Raw genomic sequence first — 13908 nt, 5'->3', positions numbered from 1 at the left:
TTACTGCGAAAACATACTATTTTCCTTTTACTTGTCCGATTTCCTGTCAGTGATATATGAGTATGAACAAGGCTAGGAAATAACAAATAAGTAAACACACACACACACACACACACACACACACACCACACACACACACACACACACACACACACACACACACACACACACACACACACACACACACACATACATACATACATACACACACACGCACAGAGAGAGAGAGAGAGAACCCTCCCAAAAAGTTTGGTCCAGATCAGGTCGAATAAGTGCTTAAGTTAATCTTGCGACGCGACGTTGACTTCTGATCCGTTGTTCCCGGGAATAACAGGTTCCCCCGTTTGCTAACCCTGAACCTTTCCGCAAGGTTTGGTTGATACCGGATGAAAAATTTTTGAGATTCTGTTCGCACACACACACACACACACACACACACACACACACACACACACACACACAGTAAAACATTGCCCGCTCTTGTGCAGGTACAGGAAAAAAAGAAGAAATAATGGAGGAGGATAAAAAAGAGAGAAGAGGGAGGTCAACGAGAAGACAAAATGACAGAGACAGAGTAGAAGAGAATAGAACAGAATGGGGAGGTACGGGAGAAGAGAAAAAAAGAAGGTAAAAGAGAAGACACGTGGGAGACAAAAGAGAAGAGCACAGACGAGTTGAGACGTGCAGTGAGACGTAGCTGAGAAGAGATGGAATGATAAATACTTCGAAATTGGAGCTAGGAAAGATAAGAGAAGCTGTGTAGGGAAAGCGAAAAGTGAAAGTGGAAGTAGAGAGGTAAATAGGAAGGTAGAGAAGCAGAGAAGAAAGTGTGGATGTAGAAGAGTAGATGAGGAGGCAAACAAGAAAAGGAAGGAAGGTGAGAGAAGAGAAACATGAGGCGGAAGAAAGGAGAATAAAAAGGAGAGAAGAGATGAGAAGGAGGTAGAAATGGAAAGGGAGGTACAAAAGGAGGAAAAAAAAAAAAGCACAGTCCTAAGAGGGAAGGAGGCTGGAAATGAGAGGCAGGTAGGTAGGAAATAAGAGGTAGGTAGGGGATGAGAGGGAGGTAGGACATCAGAGGGAGGGAGGTAATGAGAGGAAGGTTGGAAACGAGAGGGAGGTAGTTAATGAGAGAGAGGTAGGAAATGAGAGGGAGGAAGGAAATGCAGACACGTAAAGGAGGTAAAGTACTATAAAAGAAAATGAGAGATAGTTTCAGAGAATAAGAGAGAAAAAAAAAACGGGGGCTAATGATAATAAAATAGAAGTGAAATATTGGGGGGAAAAAGAAGACGACAGTAGGGATGGAAAGTGGGTGATAGAAAACGAGAAGAAAGGAGAAGGCGTAAGAGATAAGATGATGGAGGCAAAAGATGAGACGAAAGAAGGCAAAGGAGACGAGGAAATGGAAGCAGAAGAGAAGAATGGAAAAGAAGGCAGAAGAAATGAGAAGATGGAGGCAGAATAGGCATGAAGAAGTAGAAGAGATGATGTCAGGACTCCATATTATAATTACAAATCATAATAGATAGATAGATAAATAGATAGATAGACAGAGCTCCACGCAAGCCTGGGAAAGGGAAATGATCTTGCAAGTTAACTGAGGAAATGTTGACAATACACAGGAAGTAACAAGTCAGGGGATGATATAGGTAGTGTGTCAGCGAGATAGCATAAGAACAAAGCCTAGTGACCATACACACACACTCACACAGAGGTTTCTAGAACTTTCCAACCACAGTGTAACACACGTGACACGACCCCTGCTACACCAGAATTTAGGAAGCAGAGCTCAGAAGGAGACAGGCCATAGAACCGGCAGGTAGTAGGGAGAATGAGCCTAGCAACATGGGCGAGAGAGAGAGAGAGAGAGAGAGAGAGCGAGACAGGGAGGTAGCTAGCGGGACTTTACTTTATACTTCACTCGTGTGTGAGAAACTTTGTTAATATTTTCAAGACAAATGAAAATAGTCCCATACTATTCTTTACCTCTCCTGTCATTGCATGACAAAAGGGAACCAAGATTATCTACTTACAAAGCTACTCACGTATAACAACCGCTCGTCCACGTCTAATATATGTATAACTGATCTACAAAACTTCACTACAAGAAATTACAAAGTTATTGTGAGATATGGCGGCAGCGAACGTATGAATCTCGTCTACGAATCTACAGTGAATTCCTACAAAATATCAAGATTGAAAACAAAACAAAAACCTCTCACAACCAACAACTCACAACCAGCTCCTGACAGTATTCTCTCCAACCAGCCCCCTCCGTCTCCCCGATCATCACGCTGATTTAGAAGTGATCACACGACGTCTTGCCAGTAGTTTAACAAAATACTGATACAAACAATCTTGCAATTTCTACGACGAACCAACGAACTACAACAATCTACGATCAACTACAAGTAACAACCCTACGAGTCGTCTGTATAATCTTCTACATGCACCTACAAGTAGTGGCAGTCTTCATCCCACAACGAGTAAATCACAAGAAAAAAGGACCGCGAATGCATCGAGAAAGAAAAACAAAGCAAACAAACGAAGAGTGAGACACGACTCACAACTCACAAGCACCAGACCTCACCCTCCTTTCTCTCCTACCGTCCCCCAAACTCCACCGCTGATGCAGGAGTGAAGAGGTCAAGACGACGAAGCAAATACCAAGTCCATATTCACAACTCATCTTACTCACTCATCTGCACTCAAGTTACTCATCGCTACTCATTTACTCATCACAGCTACCAGTGTGGGAAGTCGACGATACCATACGTGTGCTGAGGTGACGCCAAGCCGTGTGTCTGACACCCCACAACACGTCAATCAACCCGTGAAGAACAACGCTATCACCACGTGCAACACCACTCACACCATTTCCACCACGGTAAAAATGAGTGAGTTACATAGTTACTTCATTTATACAATACACAGTGATAGACAAAAAAATTCTGCACAAACATATAAAACGTGCTGTATAAATACAACTTAAATACATATACCTACTTCAATTATCTTCATAATTCAATCATTAAATACTTGCACCAACAATAAATATTCTATACTGTATATATTCATTCATTAATTATAGCATTTACTTACTACCAACGAGTGTTACCATTTATACCTATATAAAATACGTGTTGCATACATGCAGCTATACATTATTACATCTACAAAGTAATAAAGAAAATATACCATCACAGTTACTCAGTGAGCGATTAAAAGAACTGTATTAAACATTAATTAAAGCTACCTAGTGGAAACAGACAAATTAAATTACAAGGAAGACCAGAAAAAAAAAAAATGGCCAACACAAATGACGTTAGCAAGAATGAACATCTTCCACACAATCGTGAAGACAAAGATTTCCACACAGTGCTGACACATACGCTGCCCACGATAGGTACAAGTGAACAACAAGTCAGTGTATATAGTTAATACTGTGTATAATGTATATATATTTTTTATATAAAATAACAAAATATGGGGCTATATAATATCATTTTCAGTAATATCTGTGCAATATAAACTAAACCTTAGAAAAGGGTCCCAAGGGAATTAGCCAGCAATTATGCAACCTCGAACAACACTGAAAAGCGTAGACAAACGAAGAAAAACAAATTATAGAAAATCAATACATAAAAAAAAAAAAACGGTACGATCACATAACAAACAAATGAAAATAAGTGTAAGTATTACTACAAATGCCAAAATACCACATAAACTACAAACAAAAAAGCAAATTGTTGTCTCCACAAGCTAGTGGCATGGCACATCATATCATCGACCGCAGCATGACCGGATTCAATGTCAGGACTGCAATTATTACAATTATGTAACTACAAACGATATGTAACAATTATGTAACGACAAGCGATTGCATTATGTTACACTTGCTACAAATATGTAACTACAAACAATATGTAACAATTATGTAACGACAAACGATTGCATTATGTTACACTTGCTACAGTTATGTAACTACAAACAATATGTAACAATTATGTAACGACAAACAATTGCATTATGTTACACTTGCTACAATTATGTAACTACAAACAATATGTAACAATTATGTAACGACAAACAATTGCATTATGTTACACTTGCCACAATTATGTAACTACAAACAATATGTAACAATTATGTAACAGTTGCATTAACAAGATGTAACTTTTATGTAACTTTAACTACAATTATAAGGCCAACACAATTATGTAATAGTTGCATTAACAAAATGTAACTACAATTAAAAGGTCAACACAATTATGCATTACCACAATATTATGTAATAATTCATAAAATATTACAATTATGTAATACTACAATGTCACTACAATGTAACAATTACAGTACAATTATGTAACAATTCACAATGTTACAATTATGTATTACCACAATGTTACTACAAAATTATGTAAAATCATACAATTTTACCACAATTCTGTATTACCAGAATCATCATACAAGTTAGGTGAAATCTTAGACATTACTAAAGGGATAACTCAATCTGTAATGTAATAACCTAGCAGTATTACCATTGCACAATTATATGCGTATGTCTGTTATACATACACATCTAACAAAATGTCATACAACAACCATTGCATTTATTCAAATATGTATACAACTTGTTTAAAATGTAATATTACTGGATCAGTACAATATTAACATGAATATTATATGTATACAATATTATAATCAATATTATGTACTAATAAATTAGCATATGTCAATGATGATTGCTGTCGGAGGACCTTCAGCGGCGTGGCCGAGCAATGTCAGGACTCCATATTATAATTACAAATCATAATAGATAGATAGATAAAGAGATAGATAGACAGAGCTCCAGGCAAGCCTGGGAAAGGGAAATGATCTTGCAAGTTAACTGAGGAAATGTTGACAATACACAGGAAGTAGCAAGTCAGGGGATGATATAGGTAGTGTGTCAGCGAGATAGCATACGAACAAAGCCTAGTGACCATACACACACATACACACATACTCACACACAGGTTTCTAGAACTTTCCAACCACAGTGTAACACACGTGACACGACCCCTGCTACACCAGAATTTAGGAAGCAGAGCTCAGAAGGAGACAGGCCATAGAACCGGCAGGTAGTAGGGAAAACGAGCCTAGCAACATGGGCGAGAGAGAAGAGAGAGAGAGAGAGAGAGAGAGAGAGCGAGACAAGGAGGTAGCTCGAGGGACTCTACTTATACTTCACTCGTGTGTGAGAGACTTTGTTAATATCTCTAAGACAAATAAAAATAGTCCCATATTATTCTTTACCTCTCCTGTCACTGCATGACAAATGGGAACGAAGATTATCTACTTACAAAACTACTCAAGTATAACAACCGCTCGTCCACAAGTCTAATATATATATAGCTGATCTACAAAACTTCTCTACAAGAAGTTACAAATTATATTGTGAGAATGAGATGAGAAGAAGGAAAAGGAAGAAGGGGAGAAAACACGGAGGTAGCGGAATGAGAGAGATGACTTGAGTGAAACAGAGAAGGAAGGATAAGAATGAGAAAGAAAGAAAAGGAACAGGCATTACACGAGGGGGGAGGGGGAGGAGGAGCTTGCCCTGAAAATATTCAAATTTGCCCTGATCTCCAAATATGTACTGTACAGCTAAATATGCATAGTAGACGAATATTTGAACATTCTGTATACATAAATGAATTGTGCAAAAGTAGTTTATATGCTTACAGGCTCATGTCCAGATTTGTATTCAATTCAGAATTAGTAGTGAGAGTAATGAATATATTTCAGAACAAACCGAAAACCAGTTAAATCAGTTTTTCTTCACACATTTAGGGATGTACCTTCTAAATGATGCAAGACTTTGAATATCATTAACTATAATCCCTCCTATGACGGGGAGGGGGGGGGACACAATCTCGCCGCACTATGGGGTGGTACTACCATTCTGCGGCCAGGTTGTGTTAGGTAGAATTCTGCCACCATATTCCCTGCGTGTCGTAAAAGGCGACTACAAGGGACGAGGTGAGGGGACTAGGGACCCCCCCTCTGTTTTTTAGGTCCAACAATGAGACAAGGAATAAAAAGGGAAGGGGGACTGACTTATCCCCGTACCCTGAAGATTGGGTCTCTGAATGTGCGTCAATGTATTACGACTGAGGCTAAAAGGGAGATGATTGGGAAAATGTGAGAAGAAAGTTGGATGTGTTAGCTTTAGGTGAAACAAAGATGAAAAGGAAAGGTGAGTCTAAGTTTAGAAGTGTGAATGGAAGGATGTTAGGCGTTGATAGAGGAAGGGCGAGAGAAGGTGTGCCCTTGTTAGTGAGCCCAGAAGTGCAGCAGTGTGTGACTGAATGGAAGAAGGTGTCATCGAGACTGATGTGGATGAAAGTGATTTTTGGATGTGAGCTGCGGGTATATGTGAGTGCAAATGGGCCTGGTATCGAAAGGGATGCAGAAGAGAGTGAGTCTTTCTGGAATGATATTGACGAGCATCTGCAGAGTTTTGGAGCAAATGTGAATGTGGTAATGATGGGAGATTTGAATGCTAGAGAGGGAATTGTAGCAGTTAAATGTGTAGTGGTATGCATGGTGTGCCTGGAAGAAATGAAAATGGGGAACGTATGAACCTTGTTTGAGAAGAAAGATATAAGTGTACATGAATGAGGCAGGATAGGGTGGATGGGTTGTTGATAGAGCATTGATGGCATATGTGGTTGTGTACAGGAATGTAAGGGGAAGATTGTTGGATGTGAGAGTTTTGAGAGGGGAGGGTGGAGGTATGTCTGACCGTCTGACCATTACATAGTGGAGGGAAAGTGGAGAGTAGGTATGAGATGGATGAGAGCTAGGAGAGTTAGGTGTGGCAGGGAGGTTTTGAAAGTGAGTGAGTTCGATAAAAGAGAGAAAATGATAGAATATCAGAAGTTGAAAGATGACTGAAACGCAGTGAAAGATCAGGAAAATGGCAGTGTGGAGGAGGAATGGCAGTTGATTAAGAGGGCTACGGTGGGGCATGCCGAATAGGTGTTTGGTATGAGACGAGTGGGTGGTGGTGTAAAAAAAAGGGAAGTGAAAGGTGGTGCGAGGAAGTATGGCTGTGGCTGAGAAGAGACGTACATGTGACGTGTGGCTGCATAGGAGGGATGAGGTGTTATATGAGAGGCATTAGGAAAAGAGGAACAGGGCGGGAAGGGCTGTGCATTATGCTAAAGTGGCAGCAGATGAGAGATGTGGTAGGCGGCTGACTGAAAATTTTCATCAGAATAAGAAAATGTTTTGGATGGAGGTGAAAATGGTGCCAAAGGGAGAATCTGGGAAGGAAGAGTTAGTAAAAGCAGAGGATGGAAGGATGTTAACTTAGATCGATGCAGTGAGGAAGATATGGGAGGAGTATTTTGAAAGATTGTTAAACGTAGGGGAAGAAAGGGAGGCTAAGACTGTGGCAGATGGAAGGGTGCGAGGAATAAATGTATTGGGAGAGTTGAATGATTCTTTGATCACAATGGACGAAGTGCTGGAGGCAGTAAAGGAGATGAAAGCAGAGAAAGCTGCATCTATGGATGGTTTTGGTGTGTTATGTCTGAAAGGTGGAGCGACTATTGTTGAGTAGTTAGTAAGATTGCTGAATGTGTGCTTTGTGCAAGTTATCGTGCCAGTTGACTGGGCAAGTGCTTGTGTGGTTCCGTTGTATAAAGGTAAGTGTCACGGGGTTTTTATAATATCGCGGTAATTTTGATATAAATGGTTAAATGTTATTTAATTTGATAATAATATTCAATAATATTGAAGAGCAGAGACAATGATTGTCTTGCTACATCAAGCAACGATTACTTTACGCTGATTTGCTAAGATTCTCTAAGAACGAGAATTTATAAACTTTCTCAACAGTACACAGCAGAGACTAATTACTCACAATTGCTGAATTACTGTACTGTTAGCCTCTGGAGAAAGTTACATCACCCCTGACAGTAAATAACTAATACTAATAATAATAACATCAGGTTCTTGCTGATGCATTAACTCCTGGCACAACGGATTTTAAGTTAATACAACAAGACTGGTCTAAGTACCAGTTATGAATAGTAAATGTTTATGCAAGCTAGGAGCTGTATGGAAAATAAGCTTAATTATGGAGAAATGAAACAAGATTTTTACTCTACATTAAGCTCAAGAAATAGAACTGTTAAATTTATTGATTACAAAAATAAATTTAACATTACATTTCAAATCAATTAAATGAGACGCACTCGCTCACTCACACAGAAGCTATACTTACGCCTAGGAAAAACACCTTAACTAAGCTCTTAAAACTAGGAAATACACAAAAGAAATACCAGTCGATGAATGCTATGTATCACCACTAAGGTGGGAGTACTGGGATTAACTGTACTAATGGAGCTTGGGGTGCTAGCTGACCTCTCCACTTCTGAGCACAGACCCTTTCTCCGTCACAGCAAACACAAGACTACATTCAAATAATGTATGGGCAGGAAGCACGAGCCACCGGAAGAAGGCGTGGCTAACGGTTTATGCAAGCAGAGGCGAACGATAAAGAAACAATTGTATCGCTCAGTAGCGCACTTAGTGACATGCATTAAATCGGTCACTTTTGAAAGTGACGAATGATTTGAAAAGTATACCCCGAAATGGAGAGAGAAACGGTTAACTGAGCGATACACAGTGAGTTTTCCACTAATAGTTCGTGGCTTCTCACAAAAAGGAAATGTCGCGAATTGATTCGTGACATTACGCCCCATGAAAATTAAATCTTTCTTCCTTCAGAAGAATGATTTCAATATACATACATATAAATCCTAACTCAGTCACACAAGATTCACACTGTGGTGTGTGTGCTATCCTGCTACAGGAGAAAATCGCAGTCGCCAGTGAGTGAAAAAACCTCGTATTTACGTTAATAGAAGCAAGCTTGAGGGAAAAACTCCGTGACGACGGTGAAAATCCTGTACTCAGGTCAAACTGAGCGAAAAGTCGCTACATTTACACTGACAACTAATTGTTGTGTAGTGTGATGTATGTAATACACGGTGTAGGTGTGACAGTTGTAGTGTAACTGTACCTACGTGTAAAATGACACAGTAAATAATAATATGGTGACGACGAAGGCAGAGGAGAAGAGGCGGCAGCGTGCGGCAGACGATCAGCTGGCCCGCACAGCAAAACTGCTACACCCATTGCTGAACCTGCAAAACCAATTAAGGTGGAGCATCAAAAGTGTCAATGAGACAAAATTCTTATTATGTTACAATTACTCTCTCTGGCTAGCAGTCAGTACATGCTATGAAAAGTACACTCGAGGTCGCCACTAATTATAGCACACAATTATGGTCGGCAAGTTGAGAATCCTTGTGCAAACTCGGGTCTTCCATAGCCTCGAACTGCACACGGGTCCTCAACCTCTGCCTTAACCTACAGTTCTTATATTAATATTGGAGAGCTGAGAATCCTTGTGCAAACTTGGGTCTTCCATAGCCTCAAGTCGCCTCTGCAGAGTTCTCACTTCCCCCTTAACCTACAATACAATACTTATATTAGTACCGGAAAGCTGAGAATCCTTGTGCAAACTTGGGTCTTCCATAGCCTCAAGTCGCCTCTGCGGAGTTCTCTCTCGAACTTCCCCCTTAACCTACAATACTTATATTAGTATCGGGAAGCTGAGAATCCTTGTGCAAACTTGGGTCTTCCATAGCCTCAAGTCGCCACTGCGGAGTTCTCTCAAACTTCCCCCTTAACCTACAGTACTTCTATTAGTACCGGGAAGCTGAGAATCCTTGTGCAAACTTGGGTCTTCCATAGCCTCAAGTCGCCACTGCGGAGTTCTCTCTCGAACTTCCCCCTTAACCTACAGTACTTCTATTAGTACCGGGAAGCTGAGAATCCTTATGCAAACTTGGGTCTTCCATAGCCTCAAGTCGCCTCTCAACTTCCCCCTTAACCTACGGTACATAATATGTATGTAAAGGCCCTGGACATAATGTGTCCTGTGGGGCCAATGGGCGAGACGTCAGGTCTGCACCCACTTCACCACTACCCTGTCTCTCAACTGACTCAGAGATTACAGGTGTAGTTACAAAATGGCACAGGAAGGGCATGTCCCTGATTAGTGGTGATACTTTGGCACACACTGCAAGAACGGACAAAACTATCTATGTCCCGTCCCATCCCTGGCCAGAAAAAGTCAGCTCGGATACGGCCCTGGGTCTTCCTTTTGCCCATGTGACCTCCAGAGACTGAACAATGACCCCATTGTAACACTGCTGGGCGGTACCAGCGGGGAACGACAAACTGCAGTCGAACCTCGCCCTCGGGTGTTCGTGACTCACGGTAGAGCCGTCCTTGTTTGCGAAGGAACTTGGCTCGACCTCCCGTGAATACTTTATCACTGACCACTTTTGTTTGTTCCGCACGGTAGCAAGTGTCGGGTCAGAATGTTGTTCTTGTACAACAAGTTGACTACACATCAGATCTTGCGGCGATTCAATGATCACTGGGGTGACACAATCTGGAGCCTCAGCCATGGCTCGTGTTACCGCAGCAGCCGAAGTCTGAGTAGCGCCATCATCGGAGCAACTATCCTTGACTCCTTGAATATTGCCTACTATAAAGTCAAATAGAGGCTCTGGCATGACAACCGCAAGTGTCGTACCAGTATAAAATGGAGATGCCACCTGGATACATGCCTCAGGGAACAATCTCACTGATCCATCAATAAGCTTTGCATGGATCTGTCGACCTGTATACTGCTCAGGCCGAACTAAACTCTGCTTAACAGAGCAACCTGAGGAACCATTGTCTCTCAGGACCTTCACAGGAATGTCTCCCACAAACCCTGGCTGAACAAGGAAGGTACTGTCACCTGTGGGAGGGCCTGTGGAGGAAGCAGCTAGCCACTCATGAGGCTGCTGAATTGATGTGGCAAACATTGTGCCTTGAGGGTTATATACTTGAGAAGATGGAACATTGGCCATCTGTGGAGGGGGTTCACTGTCACTGTGGGACTAGTGAACTGTGGGGAAATACCCACACTGGTAGGGACGTGACCACCGTGCTGCTGTTGAGGAATGAAGGCTGCGTTCGCTTTCCTGCCTCTTTTGAGCTGGCGGTGAAAAAGTTTGTCCCGACGGTCGGTTGCGTGGCTGATACTGCTGTTGGTTAGGGTACTTGTTGTACCTCTTCCACTCAAGTTTCTGAGTGTTTTGCCCCTGGTCCTTCCACTGCGGTTTTGGACCTTGGCCATTACTCTGAGAATGGCCTTGTTGCTGGGATTCAGTCTGAGACGGCTTCCCAGACTTGGCAGTATCTTTTCTGCTCCAGGTGTTTTGCTTACGAGTTTGATACCCGTATGCAGTAAAGAATGCGTCAGCCTTCTCTGCCATTTGGCTGGCATCTTTCACCTGGCAGATCTTAAGCTGTGCTATGAGCTCAGCAGGCCACGACCTCTCTAACTGTGTACGCAGCATAAGGTCAATTATCCCCTCACGCGTGGAAGGAGTTTCATCTTTCTCCATCCACTCATTTAAGTAAGCTGTGAGACGATCAAGGAACTGAACAGCTGTCTCCTTGTCTTGGAGACGAGCTCGCATGAACTGAACTTTGGCGTCGTCTACTGTGAGACCATACGCCTTAATGAGTGCAGCTTTCATCATCTCATATGTGAGATTGTCTCCACGAATTCTGTGGAGAATATCGAGGGCAGGGCCCTCAAATAGGCTAAGAAACTGAAGCCGCTTAGCTGCCTCATCCAGTTGATACATGTCTGCCATGTCCTCAAAACGAGCTATGTACGGCTCGATTCGCCGCTTTCCTTGTATGAAGGAAGCTTGATGCGTGGGGTCGCCAGGACATGTGCAGGGAGAAAGCTCGTGGAGCTTGGACCAACTGCAGCAGACGTGTCTGAAGCCAAGGAATCTCGCTTGAGCTTCAGCACTTCAAGTTCATGTTTTTCTCGTGCTTCTCGCTCGGCACGTTCGTGTTCTCGTTGTTCCCGCTCGTATTCGCGCTCTTTCTCACGCTGCTCTTGTTCATATGCACGCTCTCTTTCACGTTCCTCACGCTGTTCTCGCTCGTATTCGAGCTGAATCCTACGCTCTTCACGAGCATCTTTCTCACGTTCTTGCTCGTAATTGAACCTTGAGAGAACGTAACTCTGTATTTTCTCTGGGTCTGTGAGACCCATATCTTTGGCTTCCTGTACAAATACAGCGGTAGCCATGGCGCTAATTTATTAAGCAACCCGAAATTGAGCACTGACTGCTTAGCGACGAATACTAATAAACACAAGTAAAGAATACAGACACAAGCTAGTGGTGACCAGTCTTATCCAGTTAACTGGCAAAGAATAAATCAAAAATGTAAATGACTGGGAAGACTCAATAATAAACACAATGGTACGGCGACTTCCCAGGAGCGAATAAAATCGTCTGGCGTTACCAAAAATAAACGAGTTAAGTACTCTATGGATTGATAAAGCAAAAACTCACTTGCTAAATTAACGGTAAACACCAGTAAACTTGTGCCTATAAACTTTAATTATAAATACCTAAATATGAATGAGTGAGCACTATCTCGTGAATAGCTTTAGAGCTAGGAGTTAATATCCTGGAATGAGGTCGCCAATTGTCACGGGTTTTTTATATTATCACGGTAATTTTGATATAAATACTTTAAATATTATTTAATTTGATAATAATATTCAATAATATTGAAGAGCAGAGACAATGATTGTCTTGCTACATCAAGCAACGATTACTTTACGCTGATTTGCTAAGATTCTCTAAGAACGAGAATTTATAAACTTTCTCAACAGTACACAGCAGAGACTAATTACTCACAATTGCTGAATTACTGTACTGTTAGCCTCTGGAGAAAGTTACATCACCCCTGACAATAAATAACTAATACTAATAATAATAACATCAGGTTCTTGCTGATGCATTAACTCCTGGCACAACGGATTTTAAGTTAATACAACAAGACTGGTCTAAGTACCAGTTATGAATAGTAAATGTTTATGCAAGCTAGGAGCTGTATGGAAAATAAGCTTAATTATGGAGAAATGAAACAAGATTTTTACTCTACATTAAGCTCAAGAAATAGAACTGTTAAATTTATTGATTACAAAAATAAATTTAACATTACATTTCAAATCAATTAAATGAGACGCACTCGCTCACTCACACAGAAGCTATACTTACGCCTAGGAAAAACACCTTAACTAAGCTCTTAAAACTAGGAAATACACAAAAGAAATACCAGTCGATGAATGCTATGTATCACCACTAAGGTGGGAGTACTGGGATTAACTGTACTAATGGAGCTTGGGGTGCTAGCTGACCTCTCCACTTCTGAGCACAGACCCTTTCTCCGTCACAGCAAACACAAGACTACATTCAAATAATGTATGGGCAGGAAGCACGAGCCACCGGAAGAAGGCGTGGCTAACGGTTTATGCAAGCAGAGGCGAACGATAAAGAAACAATTGTATCGCTCAGTAGCGCACTTAGTGACGTGCATTAAATCGATCACTTTTGAAAGTGACGAATGATTTGAAAAGTATACCCCGAAATGGAGAGAGAAACGGTTAACTGAGCGATACACAGTGAGTTTTCCACTAATAGTTCGTGGCTTCTCACAAAAAGGAAATGTCGCGAATTGATTCGTGACAGTAAGTATGATAAGTATGAATGTACTAGCTTTAGGGGTATAAGTTTGTTGAGTGTTGTAGGTCAGGTGTATGGTAGAGTGTTAATTAAGAGAGTTAGAAAGGGTACAGAGGGAGTGATTGGTGATGAGCATTGTGGCTTTAGGAGAGGGAGGGGATGCGTGGATCAGGTGTTTGCTGTGAGACAGGTGTGTGAAAAGTATTTAGCGAAAGGTAAGGTGTGT

Source organism: Coenobita brevimanus, chromosome 58 (assembly GCF_032717465.1).
Source record: "Coenobita brevimanus isolate Jiangsu-jjx chromosome 58, ASM3271746v2, whole genome shotgun sequence".
In the NCBI taxonomy this organism is placed as follows: domain Eukaryota; kingdom Metazoa; phylum Arthropoda; class Malacostraca; order Decapoda; family Coenobitidae; genus Coenobita; species Coenobita brevimanus.
The sequence above is the reverse complement of the archived record's forward strand: the minus strand, read 5'-3'. Positions refer to the sequence as shown.